The following is an 18,485-nucleotide window of genomic DNA, read 5'->3' as shown; positions in this document are numbered from 1 at the left end:
GTACGTTCCTGAGATGTAAAACTGGTTAAAACCCATTCACGAATGGGTGCCAAAGCACAACTCATTAAAATGAAAACACTGAGGATTAAGCGTTCCATTTGGGAATTGGAAAAAAAAAATACTTGTGATATAGTTACAAAGGTCCAATGCCAGCCTGTTTTCTGGACTGTTTATTATATAGCAGTATAATGTGTGTCATTCAAAGCTATATATTCTTGGTTATTACATCTAAGCGAATTAACAAAGGTTATTATTATTATTATTTTTTTAATCTAATTAAGGTTCTGTTTTCGTTTACTAAGGGTGGGAGAAAAAAACAGTGAGAAGTGCCGGGTGGAGCAGAGCTGCTTGTTGACATTATAATCTTCTTTCAAATTTAAAGGCCGGTCAGATTCCACTGTTTTGAAAACACTGCATATACCTCATCATCATCCTTTATTTGGTTTTAAAAAGTCATTTTCCACTGGCATATGAAGTATTTCACACGCATACACAGATTAAGATATGCTTGTTGTGCTGTTTTGTAAATTCTCCAAATTAGTGTTGACTGGATGGAAAATGCTGTTGCTGCTGATAGAAATGATCTGTTGACGAGTCCATTTAATTTCACATAAACATGCATATGTGCGAGCATAATTACCCATAAACACAATGAGTCTTTCTAATCTTTGAGAAATCACCCACTTTACTTGCTAACAGCGGTTAACCACTTTGAAACCACATAGTCGCATGCAAACCGCACTGTCACTGGTTTCAGTAACACGTGCTCCACTTTGTATGTGCTATCTGGATGATTTCAAAGCAAGCTTGGCCACACAGAAAGGCTGCTGTTATATGGCTAGCACGTGAATGGACACGAATAAGTAGAACAAAGTGGAATGTGGTAACAAGCCATCACCAGTGGACTGCTCTACTAGAATGGCCCTTCTGTTGGTGACTTCAGTGGGGTGCATAGCCTGCACATTGTGAATGCTGCCCGCCTAGCCTCCGTTTTCACTACCAGTCCAATTGGCATTGGCCATGTGCCTCAACAGTACAAAAGAGAAGGAAGAAAGTATCTTTTCATGAATGGGAGGAGAAAGCGAGCACAGGAACTGGGTGGAATCATTCTCATTAGGCAGTTTCATTGTGGATGTTGGCAGTGGCTACATTGTGGGCTGAATTTTGTGTTTTGCTTATGATTAATGATATCATTGTATCTGGAATGGGGAGGCTTTTTATATTTTTAGGAATTTATATCATGGTTTCTTCTGAAATTTGCAGGAACAGTTCATATGTGTCAAGCCCCAAAAGGACAAAGAAGTAGCATAAAAGTGGCCCGTTTAACTTGTGAGCTACGTTCTAAGAATGTAACTTTTCAAACAACGCTAAATTCAATGCTATTCTCTAAAGATTGAGGCCAAATTCAAATGCAATTTCCAGTATAAAGGTTTTACCAGAGCCATTTGATCCAGGATCAGCCTTGGAAACCTAAAAAAAAATAGTTTTTCTTTTGTTTAGAACTTTGAGCAAGAATACTTACACTACTATTCAAAAGTTGGAGGGCACTGCAATTTTAAAGGTGACATAGAATGCATTGATACAATATTTTAAATTGTTCGCTGATATCTACGTATAAGGTATGTAGCTTAGGTAAGGGCAAAACATATCCAGAAATGGTTTTACATGTCCATTTACAACCCTAGGATTTGTCCCTAAAATGAAATTGTCTTTTATTACCTTATTTGGAAGGGTCATGAATATTAATATTGAGCTCTGCTCTGATTGGCTATTTCACAGTGCAGCTCATTTCAGTAGCTCACATGGCAGGAAGGAAACACAGGGAAAATATGTATTTCAATACTTTCTCGCGCAGTTATATCGTTGGGTAATTATTCTGTAAATAAAATGCGGAATCAGGGAGCCTAATATGCGGGGCATTGAAACTGCTTTTGAATGCACGATTGCTTTTTATTTTCACTTTCACTTTCGAGATTCGGGATTGCATGTACTCTGTTTATGGCAGTACTTACCACACATTTTACAAGATCAGATGCTTGTCAGTGGTGCTCAGGATCTGTAAATCATTCGCCATCATCCTCAGTCATCTCTCCTTACTCTGTCCCTTTAGTGGCTCGAGTTATTTTAAAAGAACGCTTTCCATGCCTTTCTGAATACAGACATATTTACATAAGAAGGAGGAAACAATGAATGTTGAGGCTAATGGTATGTCATTTCCATGTACAGAACTGTTATTATTCAACTATGCCAAGGTAAATACAGTTTTCCATTATATGGCACCTTTAAAGAACATAGGTCTAGTTACAACAATTAATAAGCAAAGATGCATTAAATTGATCAAAAGTGAAGACATTGTTAAAAAAAATATATATAAATTTAATAAATGTTCTTTTGACCTTTTGATTTATCAAAGAATCCTGGAAAATTTATTGGTTTCCAAAAAAAATAATAAAAGCACAACCTTTTTTTTTTTCTGTGATAACGAGATTGTATTAAACAGAAATTTTAATATCAAAATGAACGTGATTTATTTAAGCTTATTCAAGACCATCACAACCTGACTACATGTGGGTTACACAAATTAATCTAAAAATCATTTAAAATAGTCTGATCAGATCAATAGTTCCTCCATGTAACAAGCTCGTAGCAATTCATAATTCCAGCAATTATGAAGACACTTTGTATTGTATTGACAAAATATGTCCACTAAAAAATTATTTGAGCTCTAGGACCAAGTTCTCATAATTTGTGCGTTTGTGTTAACAAACTACCCACTAGTAAAATAGCTTATTAAAGGTACCATATATTTTACATGGAAACTTACAAAACATTTTAGTTAAAAGTAGCGTATTGTTTGTAGTAACTTTTTTTTTTTAATTGAATACTTGTCACGTATCTGTCTGTCACGTTGCACTCACGGACCTGTTCCCACCTAGCCAATCATTGAGCACACCTGCACGTCATCAGTTTCACTCATCAGCCATGCCACAAAAGCACACACCTCAGCAGCAGTCATTGTCTGATCTCGTTGATGTGTAGTTGATGCAACGTTAATGCGAAGTGGACTCAACCTATTTATACTATCGCCTTATACTATCAAAGTAACTTACCTGTGGGACTTACCTGTATTCTCTTCCTCCAGTTGTGCATTCCATCTGCCGATTCAACCCCTACGCTGAGGTGTGGGCTCCCCGTTCTCCTGGTCCCCGTCTCCACAAGTTCCTGTAAGGCAAAAGATTCCTGTTACTCCCAGTATTCACCTCCCTGGACTACTCCGTGTTGGATTATTCACCCCAAGTTCCCCGTCTTCATTTCTGCTCTCACTATTCAATAAACCATTCATTGTTCATCCTTACCTCTGTGTCCTGTTCAGTCCACACGTAACAATACTGTATATATATATTCAAATGTTTAGAAAGTTACTATAAACACAACTCTACTTTTTATACAAAACATATTATAATAGGAATCTTTCAAACTAAAAATGGCATTGTTATTTATTAAGCAAATAACAAACTGAAACAACTAGATAATATTAATAATTATAAATAAGACGTAGTTTCCCACAGTCGCTGTTGCTATTGACTTCTAGTTTTTAGTTGTTCCCAAAGACTTTCTTTTGATTCAAATCCGTGCAATCTATCTTAGAATCCATTAAATTCTGACAATACTTATATTTTTGCAACAGAAGCACTACTGTGACTAAAGAGCTTAAACATACTGGTGTGGATTAACCATATAATTAATTTTTATTATATATTTATTTATTTTTTGTTTGTGATAAAAGTATTACATGTAAAGAATGATGCAAATACAGCAAGGTATAACATGATGTACCTAATGTGAGAGGAATTTTAATTGACTGCATATAAAGACTCTGTTCTTTGCAACCAAAATATATGCGTTCCAGTCTGACCAGGCAAGCCAAGACAGTCACATCACTGCCTGCACTCTTTCACTATCTCACCAGCTCTTTTGCATGCTTTCCCTCACAGCTCTGATTGCGCAACACTCTTTGTTATAGTGAGCTGGCTTTCTCTTCATTGTGGTTAGGGGACACAGTGCTCTGTTATTCGTTTTCCGGTGTGCCATAGCTCTTCAGGGCAGCGCACTCTTCTATTTTAAGGTGCTTACATTAAGACTTAACAATAAAATAAATATGTTATTTAGGATCATGAAACCACATTTTGTGCTCAAAGCAAGTTTTTTGTTGTGCTGCACCCGTTCTTTGGTACTCAGTGCACACCTAAATGGCATTTGTGGTTTGTAAACTATGCTGAAATTCCTGTTAGTTAATAGAAACAAGACTAGAAAATTGTTTGATTGATGGGTTAATTCAAAGCTGGAATCTTGAAACTTGGAGTTTCTTTGTAACTGTTTGTGAAATTTGCTGTAGCAATTTTTGAGTGAAAATTGTTTCTGCAACAAATTTAGCTGAATCTACCCAACTATAAAAAAATATACCTCAAGTTACATCCAAACTATAATGATAAAGGGTTAGGATCATGAAACCACATTTTGTGCTCAAAGCAAGTTTTTTGTTGTGCTGCACCCGTTCTTTGGTACTCAGTGCACACCTAAACGGCATTTGTGGTTTGTAAACTATGCTGAAATTCCTGTTAGTAAATAGAAACAAGACTAGAAAATTGTTTGATTGATGGGTTAATTCAAAGCTGGAATCTTGAAACTTGGAGTTTCTTTGTAACTGTTTGTGAAATTTGCTGTAGCAATTTTTGAGTGAAAATTGTTTCTGCACCAAATTTAGCTGAATCTACCCAACTATAAAAAAATATACCTCAAGTTACATCCAAACTATAATGATAAAGGGTCACAATGAATGCTGGGAGTCTGCATCCTCTTCCAACAGCTGTTATCTTCCTTGTGCTGTATCTTCCACCCTGCTATTCTTAGGCTGTGGTGCTGTGAGGTGACATTGGGCGGCAGTCCTTCTGTCCTGTCTCGCTTTGGGTGTGTTTGTAATAACATGGCCCATATCCTCCTCTCTGAATCATAGGAAGGAAGCCTGTGACGGTGATGGACTCAAACAATTCATCTCCATCCTCCTCTTAGATATTTCCTCAGAATGAGACACAACCAGAGAGGGCGGGATAGACTTGATTACCTTCAGGGGCCTTAGGTCTCTGTGGGGGACAGGACACAGGTCTTTTGCAAATGTGTCCTGGGGTTTCAAATGAGTTCAAAGACCCTCTGCACATCAGGAATCCGGTGTAGGTTTTTCATAAACATTTTTTTGTTGGTATGGGAAGTTTTTGGTTCCAGCAAATTTGTATTTTCAATTGGATTACATGGATATGAATGTTTCTTTAACTTATTGGACAGTTTATGTCCCAGGGGTTGATTTTTATCAAAACAAACAGATTTTAACTTTTTATTTTCCCTGACTGTTCCTTTATATGAATTAGAATGAATGAAACAGTAGAGTAGTATGAGCAGTTTTTGATGAAAAATAGGTTGTATAATTTCAGAATTGAAAGCAAAAACAGAATGTTCTGACCATAGCTTTGTGAAATTATGCTACATAAAACATATCTGCACAAAACCAAAAGATGGGCTGAATGAGAACGCAAATTCATTCTCTGCCAGCAGGTGGCGCTTATATAATAGCAGGAATAAATCGTTTCCTTAGTTATCACTGTAAACAGAGCAGCGCTGTGCTTTTAAATACATATGCAGTATATGAAGGTAAGATGAAAAGAAAATGCCTGTCAGATGACTCTGTGCTGCTCTTTGGCGTCTCTGGCTTCTGCTAACAACCGTTTAGAGTTCATTTGTTTGCCCAATTAAATAATTAGTTGTGTTTTATTAATACTTCTCTAACCATTAGTCAGAAGTGTATGCATTAACAGGGATTTCCTCTTAATTCACAATGCTGTCTACGTAAAAAAAATTTTTTTTACATTCATACCGTGTGCATAATTCAAACTGGTTTACCGTTTGAACCGATAAATCACCCAGCAATACTGTGTAGTTTTATACATATTAGCCTATTACATTTCACAGACTTTATTTATTTTTTGAGAATTTTCAGAGACCCTTTATGTATATTTTTTATTGTTTTACATTTGTCCCAGACTATGCCTAAATCTTAAATTGTTATTAAAATAAGTCTCTTATGCTTACCAAGGCTGCATTTGTTTGATCAAAAATTGAGTAAAGACAGTAATATTGTGAAATTTTAACAGCCATTACTCCAGTCTTCAATTTAACACGTTTCCGTCAGAAACAATTCTAATATGATTATGCCAGAAAATCTTAATTATTCTTAATTAATCTTAATTTTGCCTTATTGTGCCTTTTTAAGATACACTATATTCTAGCAATTAAATTATACCCAAAAATTTTAAATTGTCAATTTCATCATCACAGAATGCTGTTAAACACAATATAAATTTCACCGTGGAGTAAATACAGTCCAGTTTTTTTCAGCAACCTTTGGCAAATGGCTAAACTAGACTTATTATTTTGATCAAGAAGATGGCAGACCATTTCCGAATATTAAATGGTCCCATGACACACTGAAAAAATTTACAGACCTCCCAACTCCCAATTTTTCCATTGACCCAATTGCAATTTCTGCTATCAATTGTGGCAACAGTCTGTTAACATTGGCTCAATGAGAAATAATATGTTGAGCCAATGGAAAAAATCAGATGTAATAGTCACTAGAGTTGGGAGGTCTGACATTTTTTACAGTGCACCTAGCTCAATTTAATATGGCCATACTGGCCATAATCATAGTACAGTAAAGTCTGTACATTACAGTCTGTGTATTTAGGATATCTATTAGCAATATGATTTATCACCAATATGGAAACATGGCAGTTTATACTACAAGTCAGCAGAGTGCTGTAATACTAGCAGAGATGGTTCCCTTCCAGGTTCCTTAAAGTCACAGTTTGTTAAATCACCTTCAAACCGACAAACCGACGGTCCCTCTCCCACAACCTAGCTCAAGTACAGCCGAATTACCCAGTAATACCAAAGATGTATCCCTAAATAAACAGTTGATACAAAGATCACCATTAGTGCTTAAAAAATTATCTTTAATCAAAAACAAAAAGAACTAGGCAAGGGTTAAGCAAGCATGGTAGATGGTTATTAGCATCAGAGGCTGCAGTTTCAAACTGTTCTTGCCCTCTGCCTCTATAGCATGCTGTAAAATGATACTCTAAACAGTCTGTCAGCTGGGTTACTCAGCATACCTTCACCGCCAGACAGCCAGAACCCGACTGAGAGACGAGGATCATGTTATACACAAACTCACAGTAACAAGGCTGAAGTTAGTGATCAGTTAAAGGTCATTTGTGTAATGTTAATACAACGTATACACATGCTGATTTCCATAGTGCGGACAAATTTACAAGTCATTCAGATTTGAAAAGACATGAGGGTGAGTAAATAATGACCGAATGTGTGAACTATCCCTTTAAGCCGTAAAGAACACAGGACAGACACCCTGGACAACAGTCAGGATTTATGTTTAAAGAACATTTGCTTTGGGAGATTTCACTCATTCATTTTACATTCTATGTAAAAGCTTACAATGACTTTCCTTGTTTTGTTTTCTCTTGTTGGTTTTTTTTTTGGTTTTTTCAGTGCTTTAAAGAAGAAATGAAAATGAGACATTCCCCATAATTCCCCTCTAAAAATATATATATATTTTTTTTTCAAAGGCATTATCCTTAAAATAGCCAGCTGTGATATATCCACATAAAATAGCCTAAATACAAAACATTACCATATTGTTTCAGAATCGGCAGTTGAACCCCCTGCAGTTGCACTAATCTAAGACAAAACCTGCTGGTTCTTTGTACAGTCATGAATACCAGGTTGTTTGGTTTTGGTGGGGGTGGTCTCAGATCAGTGCATTAACCACACTCACCCAGAACTAATGACTTCACATTGCCATTCATATTTTCCTAACAGACCTGTCTGTCACACAGCAGATGGGCCAGCAGCTGTGTGTCTCAGAGATAGCGTGCTGTTATTCTCCAGCCCGCCAAGATTTCCAAACAGTCTCAGATGACAGAAGAAAGCACACTGCAGATGTACAGGTTAGGATTCAGTAGATCATATTTTCAGTCTCAAAGTTCAAGTGAATTTTGAATTAAAAATGTATGAAAAATACCTGCATGTAATTACATCTGTAATTACATTTATAATTACACTGTTGACTCATAGCTTGCACCTTAACCCACCCTTAAACCTACCAATACCACCAAACCTGTCCCAACCTTACCCATATCCCACCTCAATAGCAGCAAAAGTGTTTTGCAATACAATATGAACACAATAAGTACATTGTATTTATTTTTTGATGCAAGTACATAGTAGTTAAGGCCACCTAATATAAAGTGGGACCAAATCACCTATTGTAGGGCAACCCATTAGTGGCTCTTGTGGGCACCAATTTAAAATGTGAAAACGTGAAAAGTGAAGTGATCTGTGGCCAAGTATGGTGACCCATACCCGGAATTTGTGCTCTGCATTTAACCCATCCAAGTGCACACACACAGTAGTGAACACTCACACACCATGAACACACACCCAGAGCAGTGAGCAGCCATATTGCCGTGGTGCCTGGGGAGAAGTTGGGGGTTCGGCGCCTTGCTCAAGGGTCTCAGTCATGGTATTGAAGGTGAAGGGAGCGCTGGTTATTCACACCCCCACCTACAATCCCTGCCAGACATGAGACTCGGACCCATGACCTTCGGTTTACAAGTTACGACTCGCTGTCCATTAGGCCAAGACTGCCCCAAGCAGTCCAATTAGGCCAAGCAATTAGGCCAAGCAGTCGTGGCCTAAATTCATTTACCAAGCAAATTTCATTACATGTGCTGAACAAAGACCTAGTAAAATGTTGTCTGCCTAGAAATATTAATGTATACTAATCTAAGGAGCATCACATTGTGTGTCTATATTTTCAGTCATCAAAAATAGATGTGCTGGATTTGTGAATGAATCATGACTTGAGCAGGTTCTGTTCAATCAAAGGTTGGCAAAACAGAATCGTTTTGTGATTTAGTCTGAATAAGAATAATAATTTAGTCTATTTTTCACCCACTGAATCATTTGAAGCGGTATCTCATGCCTTAAACAAACAGTAATCTAATATTAGTAAACATATGCTCTATAACCCACAAAAGAACGGGTGAAGTTTAGTTGAAACCTCCAGATGCATCCTGTCTTGTGGCAGCATTGAAGAAGTTATTTATTATCTGTGCCTGCTACTTGTAAACGACTCTGTATGGCAGATAAATACTAAAGGTTTGCCTGAGATTAATCTTTGTGCTGTGCAGATTCATGCTCACCTTGAACCAGTATATTTTCCTACATATAGTTACTTGAAAGCACTTACGCTGCCTTGACCATATTTGTCCACTCACCTCCAGGTCATTACTTGTGACACCTCCCAGCCCCTGGCTCACAGATGTTCTCCATTTCCATCAAACCAAGCACGGATATACTAAGAGGAACTAAAGCAAAATTTAAAACACCTGCTAACCAGAGCAAGTACCATTCCCTTTTATTGTTTCTGTTGCCATTGTTTTCACTGCCAAAACAAAATCAGCAACACCTCAGATACTTGGAAACTATTCATAACATTTGCTTCTCTTCACTGTCTCCCTACACCTCTTTCTACTTCTTTTCTGACTGCTGATGTCTTTGCCAGCTATTACACTGATAAGGTGGCAACCACCAGCAACCAGTTCTCTACACCACTTACCCACAGCCAACTTCCACCCACACACATTCTACTCTTCTCTTCCCTCTCTCCTCTTAGAGATAATGAGGTCTCCAAAGTTCTCTGTGTCAGCTGTCCTACAACCTGTCCTTGCAAAGACAGAGCTCCTTGTTGATGCAAACCCATCGGGTGATAACAAAATCCTTGTGCGACTGGGCTCCACAACACTAACACCAACCAGAACAGCAAGGAACCTGGGAGTACTGTTAGGAAAACAATACCCTTCCTGTCAGAATATGTGGCATAACTTCTCTAAATTCTTGTAATTTCAAGACTGGATTACTACAATGCTCTATTGCCAGACTTTCTTTCTAACCAGCGTGACTAAGCCTCTTCACAGCAAGGAAAAATGACACTCCAAAGTCCAAACCATTTAGAGTGGTATCTTGCATATAGTAAAAAAAAATATATAAAATAAGTTTTATAACCCACAAAAAGAGCAGATAAGGTCTAGTTAAAACCTCCAGATGCATCCTGTCTTTTGGCAGTGTTGAAGAAGTTCTTTATTAACTGTGCACGCTACTTGTAAATTAATCTGTAGCACAGTTCTTGTAATTTGAAGACTAGACTACTGCAATGCTCTATTGCCAGGCCTTCTTACCACAAGCACAACTGAGCCTCTTCACAGCGAGGAAAAGTGACACTCTCCAAATCTTCATTGTTTCTGTTTCTCTCTGGTGGAATGAGCTAACAACCCAAACTGCAGAGACGATCACGTCTTTCAAAAAGCTGTGTGCTGCATAATGATAAAAACAAAGTACAAGTTTGGAATAATTCAGATTTTTCAAGTCTCTTATGCCCAATAAGGCTGCATTTAAAAAAAAATCAAAAATAGAATTAATACTGTAATTGTAACATGTCAGTTTTGGTTTTGTTCTGTTTCTACCTTATTTGGTTCTTCCTGTATTAGTTCCTGTCCTAGTTCTGTTAATTAATGATCCCCATCACCTGTGTTTGATTAATCATCTTGTTTCCTCGTTTGTTCCTCTCCCTTTATAAGTCCTCAGTTCTGCCTTTATGTTTGTCGGATCTTGAGTTTACTTAGTGTCATGCGTGTGTTGAAGCTGTTTATTAAATACTACTCTTTTGTTGGACGCTGTTTTTCCTCCACAACCACCAGACCGTAACAGTAATATTGTAAAATATTATTAAAATTTCAAATAATTGTTTTCTATGTGAATATATTTTAAAATGTAATTTATTACTGTTATAGCAAAGCCAAATTTTCAGCATCCATTATTTGAGTCTTGGTGGAGTTATTAATAATTAAATACCAATAATAACTGAACACCAAATCAGCATATTATAATGATTTCTGAAGGATCATGTGACACTGAAGACAGAAGTAATGGCTGCTGAAAATTCAGCTTTGCCACCACAGGAATAAATTATATTTTAAATATATATTCACAAAAAAAACTGTTTTACTGTTTCTACTGTATAAATCAGAATAAATGCAGCCTTGGACAACTTAAGAGAATTATTTCAAAAACATTAACTAAGCCTAATTATTCCAAACTTTTACCCTGTAGTGTATACAGTATATGTAAAAAATGTGACTAATTGGAAAGCTGCAATGTGAAGTGTCAGCCTTAAATTGTTCTTAAGCAGCTCTTGATCATCCAGAGCTACTAACTGACCTGACTGTAATGCTATGTACGTGCATGTGAAAACAAAATTCTTTGAATTGTAGAGAGAGACTGGTAGCAGCAGTTAACACTGTTGAAAGAAAATCAAAGGGTTCAGTGTTCACAACTCTTCATTAGTAAAAGAGGCCATGAACATGTGTTATGCAACTGTTCCCTAGCTGTAAGTAATGCCACAGGCTCAACTGTGAAATGTCTGGAGTGAAGTGTCCTCTATCGGCTAGCAAATAACCAATTATTTGAGGGGCATTAAAATGGTATTGTCTGTTAACAGTGCCTTCAAAAAGACACCACCTTTGCAGACATTGCACAGTCTGCCACCTAACATTGCCTGGAATGATCTTTTTCTACTAAGTGAATAACTGTCGATATCAAAACGACAGTTTTCGTTGCACCTGTTTAACCACAATGACTACTTCCTCATTCATATCTGTTCTTGCATTGAATTGATCTTGAATTGCATTTTTCAGGTAGGAATACATTGTTGATTTAAAAACAAACATCAATCATACAGATTTTAAAGTCAAAATCTAGAAAAGAAATGCATAAATGCTATAGAAATAAACAAATTAAATGATGTATTAAGTTTCAGGAAAAAATAAGTACAATTTTGGTTTTCATCATTCTGAAAATTTAAGTCTCTTGTCCATATATTACCATGGTGTTGTACAAAAAGTGCTCAGAAGAATTCTCTAAGAAATAGATGGTTGAGCATTGTAGAATGATATCTTTGCCACTGTTGAGAGTAAATCTCCTCTAATCATTCAAACACGAAGACATCTGCTGTCTGTGACTGCTTGTGCAGGAGCATGAATCTCTGTTTTTTTATGTTCTACAGAAACCATGGAAACTTCATACATCATCTCTAGCTACTGAAAGGGGGGGATCTGTGATTCACACATCTTAACCATTAGTGCAGCTCCGAAATTAGGATAAAAGGACAAGCAGAGTGTATAATTTCTAGCGCTGTGAAGACATTAAAAGAGGTACAGGGAAACACTACCCGCGTATATCAAATAAGGCTTCTTATGCTTCCATCTTCATGAAATTAAATAACCTTAATCAGGCCATGAATGTTAATTTGCTGCCACCTAGAGGATACATAATGTAGATCAGAAAAGAGAAAACTTCTGTTATGGAGTTTGCACTTTTCATTGATATATATTCTAATTATTATGAAGCAGATGACTTTAGTCTAAAAATATCAAATTTAGGCATAATTTACTGTATTATACAGGCCTTTAATCACACTCATCCTAAAGGGCCACATTAATCAACTACACTGCTACTTACCAAATAAATAAACATGCAATATTGATTGAAAATTATCAGTGTTTGGACCCGTATTGTTCTCCATCTGCAACAGATAACTAATTTTCTCATTATCTAACTTATTATAACACAGTTTCTTACCAGTAATATTCTAACAATGCCTGGCATTAGGATTTCTACAGGTGCATCTCAAAAAATTTGAATATCGTGAAAAAGTTTTTTTTCTTGTAACTTATTTCAAAAACAGAAACTTTGATATATTTTTTTTTTTTTTTTATTAGAGCTCACAACTCATGAAAGTAAAAAAATCCAGTAGGCTATCTCAAAATATTAGAATATTTCCTAAGACCAATAAAAAAAATGGATTTGCAAAACAGAAAAGTTCAAGTTATGTAAAGGTATGTTTAAAAGTATGTTAATTTATGCACTCAGTACTTGGTCGGGGCTCCTTTAGCACAAACTCCAGCATCAGTGTGGTGTGGCATGGAAGCGATCAGCCTGTGGCTCTGCTGAGGTACTATCGAGCCTTCAGCTCGTCTGGATTGTTGGATTGACTGTTTCTCATCTTTCTCTTGAAAATATCCCATAGATTCCATATGGGGTTCAGATCAGGCATGTTGGCTGGCCAATCAAGCACAGTAATATCATGGTCAGCAAACCGCTTGGAAGTGGTTTTAGCACTGTGAGCAGGTGTTAAAATCCTGCTGGAAAAGGAAATCAGCATCTCCATAAAGCTTGTCAGCAAATGGAAGCATAAAGTGCTCCAAAATCTCCTGGTGGACGGCTGCATTGACTCTGGACTTGATAAAACACAATGGACCAACACCAGCAGACGTCACGGCACCCCAAATCATCACTGACTGTGGAAACTTCAAACTGGACTTCAAGCAGCTCGGATTCTGTGCCTCTCCAGTCTTCCTCCAGACTCCAGACCTTGATTTCCAAATGAAATGCAAAATTTACTTTTATCTGAAAAGAGGACTTTGGACCACTGATCAACAGTCCAGTTCTTTTTCTCCTTAGCCCAGGTATGATGCTTCTGACGTTGTCTCTGGTTCAGAAGTGGCTTGGTATCCCTTTTCCTGAAGACATCTGAGCGTGGTGACTCTTGATGCACTGACTCCAGCTTCAGTCCACTCCTTATGAAGCTCTCACAAGTGTTTGAATCAGCTTTGCTTGACAGTATTCTCAAGCTTGCAGTCATCCCTGTTGATTGTGCACCTTTTCCTACCCAAATTCTTCCTTCCAGTCAATTTTGCATTTAATATGCTTTGATACAGCACTCTGTGAACAGCCACCCCTTTCAGTAAAGACCTTCTGTGACTTGCCCTTTTTGTGGGGGGTGTCAATGAATGTCTTTTGGACCGTTGTCAAGTCAGCTGTCTTCCCCATTATTGTGGTTTCAAAGAACAAGAGATACCCCGAATTTATACTGGGATGGTCATTTATTGAAGCTCAAATGTAAATATTCTAATATTTTGAGATACTGGATTTTTGACTTTCATGAGCTGTAAGCTCTAATCATCAAAATTAGAACAAAAAACTTTTGAAATGTTTTACTTTAAATGTAATAAATCTAGAATATATGAAATTTTCACTTTTTGAAAAAAGTTACAAGACTTTTTCACAATATTCAATTTTTTTGGAGATGCACCTGTATGTCTCTCTGATAAATCAAACTGAATGTGTTCACCCTCAAGCTTCATCTTGACATGACAGAGCTCTATGTCCTCCCAGCTATGACCTCTGTCAAGTCTCTCTCTATTTTGGTTAAAGGTCAGTTGTTGCCTTCAGGTGTGTATTAAATAACATTCCCAATAACTGTTAGAACAGCTGATGCTCTAATCACATTACAAAACAACAACAAAAACCTCTACACTGCGCTATTGGGTGTGTTTGTTGTGACAACTTATCTTTAGAGGATCATATGTAGCAAATAAAGAAAGTGTACATATATACAGTAGCACACTACATTTGTATTTAGTTACATTTTGGCCATTTCATTTGGTGTAAGTGTATTTTTCTTAAAACATGACTTAAATATGATGATTTTATGATAAATTAATACTTTTATTCAGCAATGATGCATTAAATTGATGAAAAGTGACCATAAAGATATTTATAATGTTACAAAACATTTCTATTGAAAACAAATGTTCTTTTTAGCTTTTCAAACCTGTTCATCAAAGAGTTCTGAAGAAAATGTATCACCGTGTCCACAAAAATATTAGGCAGGACATTGATAATAATGGCTTCATGAGCACCAAATCAGCATATTAGAATGATTTGTGAAGAACCAACGCTATCTCACGACCACAGGAGTAATGCTGCTGAAAATTTTACAGTTATTACAATTTTAATTTGCAACAGTTTTTTTTCTTCTGTATTTTTAATTAAATAAATGCAGTCTCTGTCAGAATTTGATTTTTTATATATATATATATATATATATATATATATATATATATATATATTACCGACCCCTTAGCAAATCTTACAGAAAATAATACTTTTGAACACTAATATCTCAAAAACAAGACGGTTTCATTGGGCGGGCGCACGTGCCTGGCAGTGTTGCCAACTTAGCAATTTTGTTGCTAAATTTAACAACTTTTCAGACTACCCTTGCAACTTTTTCTTCCAAAAGCACCTAGCAACAAATTTTGCTATTTTTAAAATTTATTTGGCAACTATTAGCAACTTTTGATAAGTGACTCAGACAATAAAAAGACACACATTTTCCATCCAAATTACACAAAAAGAAGAAAACCAAAGATGCCTATAGCAGTACACACATAATGTGAATTGAGTAAGCTGCCATTTGCAATTGTTCAATTTAATAATAGTAATAATAATTGATTAAATGTTAATTTATGATAAACTTATGTTAGTAGCTTGTACTTGTGATTGTTGATCAGTTAGTACACTGTAAGAAAAATGGAAAAGAGACTAGTAATTGTCCAGGACATTATTGTAACCCTGTAATCTGACAACACAATGTGTAATTTAAAATGTAGGTAAAAAAAACTATATGGAAAATTCTTTCATATTAACATACTGTAGGAGATTGTGCCCTATTTTTACAGACTTTTCTTGGAGTGTAGCATACTAACTATCTACTAATACTATTAAAAAAAACTTAAATTGTAATCATTCAAAAATGTGTAAGAGTTCAATAATTCAATGTATTTAAAAATTCAGTTATTTATATTTTAATATTATATTATGAATATTATTTTACAAACAAATCTAAAATCGGTCAGTTGACATCAAATCTGACCGATTTTACAAAAGGCTTCATTGAATAAACATGAGCTCGTAATGCACGTTTAAAAATCAAAATGAGGTGTGGTTGTTTTTATATAACTGTATTTCTAAATGAATACTGTCTTTAGAAAATGTTCAATGCCATTTTCATTTAATCTTGCATGTTATATGACTGATAAAGCAGCGTTTGTTCTTTTTTTACAGTCTACAGCCCAAGAGTCGTTACAAATCCCAAATGTAATAGCAATCTGCAAGCACAAGAGGACGAGAGAAGCCTTCACATACAAATGAGATATAGGCCTGCATTAAGATATGAACTTTTGGTTTCAGCTTCTGTAGTGACCATGGAGACCCCTGTTGTCTGACAATTTCCTGTTCTCTGTTCAGTCACACAAAAATTATTCATAGAACTACCTACACATCCGTTTTATAAAAAAGTCAAGAGGAAGCCTTCATTATAGTGCTTTCTTTACAAGATTCAGCTTCAAGTGTATATGGCAGAAACCAGTTTTTCACAGAATTCAGAAAATTCACCAGGGACAATGGATCCTCTCTCTGTAAGTCTCATTGACTGGCATCTCTGCTATTCTGTGGGATGCACTGGATATCACAATAAAAAAAAAGAAAGTCATGGCCAAGTGTTTGGACACTTTGTAATTTGAATTGCTTTGTGAAATCATCACTTATGTGTTTATAAAAGCATAAGACATAGTGTTTGTTTTTTTCTAATTGAATCTCTGCACACAACTTCTAGGTAGATTCAAAACATTTTAATAACTTCAAAGTGAATAAACACTGAAGAAAACAAAAGATAGAGCTCATTTAACACTCACCAAACCTAATACCTGCATATGCCTTAAAGTTTTTATTAAAAGACAAGCATATAACGTGATTTTGAGCACTGCATGTTAAATGAAGACAGCATACGGTACAATACTAGGGCATGTTAAAGCATGTGTCAAACAAGATCAAAGTCAAATTTTGTGGTGAATGAATAGGATTAAAAAGACAGTTAAAGGATTGGATTACCAAAAAATCTGCCATCATTTACTTACCCTCAAGTTGTTCCAAACTTTTTGAGTTTCTTTGTTCTGTTGAACAGAAAACGAAGATATTTTGAAGAACGTGGGCAACAGTTTCTGGACCCTATTGACTTCCATAATATTCTCTAATGTGTACTCTAATGACATGATGGTTGTTCTGAGTAAGCATTGATATGGGGGCAAAACGATGTGTGTGATAGTTGACAAAGGTTGAGATACATTGTCCATACATTGATCAGTGTTTAGAGTAATACTCAATTCTGCTTCATCGGTTTGTACGAAGGATAATGCTTGCTGCCTCCTTGCACTCTTTATCCCCCACATGTCACTTGATTCAGTGCCAGTCTAGCGCACGGTGTGCCGACCTCAATAGGGCTTTGTAAGCGCTACCATCCTGGTCTCCCGACCCACCCCCAGGCAGCTATTCATGGGTTCCCATGATTCCACCCAGTTGGCTCTGGTACAATATGTGTCTGTCAGTGGCACCTCATTGGCATGCACTGGCACACGCGCACAGACTATGTCTCAACCAAGTGTGCCCACTCACTGAGCTTTACAGAGATGGTTGAATCCAAAATGGTTTGCACTGGGCACTGATTCGAATTTTCTAAGACTACCCTAGATTCATCAAATATAAAAGCTTATATACTGTACTTTTTTATATTATTTATAAATAAAGAAAAAACAACCTAAAATGTATTATATTATATTATATTATTATCCAAAGCGCTTATCCCATGTAGGGTTGTGGGGTTTTTATATTATATTATATTATATTATATTATTATACAAAGAGCTTATTCCATGTAGGGTTGTGGGGTTATTATATTATATTATATTATTATCCAAAGAGCTTATTCCATGTAGGGTTGTGGGGGTATTATATTATATTATCTTCAAGAAAGCCTCTAATTCTAGCACTCTCTATTCTAATTATATTGTATCTATTTGTTTTCTCTTTTTATATAAAAAAAGCCTCTAACCTCTATCTTGACCCTCTATCACTTGCACTCTCTATTCGTTTTCTAACTGCTTGTTTTTTCTTTAAAAACTCTAACACTAGCTTTCTTTTCTATCTTGTTTTCTTTGTGTGTGTGTGTGTGTGTATGTGTGTGTGTGTGTACTGTGTGTATACAGTGCCCTCCATAAGTATTGGAACAGTAAAGACAAAATTGCTCTGTTGGCTGTGGAGTCAAGACATTTGCAAATATGATTAAAAGATGAATATGAGTCAAAACTACAGACTGTCACATTTTATTATTAGCCGTTTCAACGCATACATGTTTTACCAAATAAAAAGAACAGCACTTTTAGAGTTCATCCCACTCATTGATGTGAGCATAAGTATTGGAACAGTTGAACATAAGGCAGATATAAAAGATTAAAAGCTATAGTTTAGTTGCAGATCCCTTGCACACAATCACAGCAGTGAGTCTGTGACCCATAGACATCACCAGACTCTTGGTCGCATCCTTTGAAATGCTTTTCCCA

The sequence above is a fragment of the Barbus barbus genome (assembly GCF_936440315.1).
Source record: "Barbus barbus genome assembly, chromosome: 8".
Classification (NCBI taxonomy): Eukaryota; Metazoa; Chordata; class Actinopteri; order Cypriniformes; family Cyprinidae; genus Barbus; species Barbus barbus.
This window is presented reverse-complemented; position numbering follows the sequence as displayed.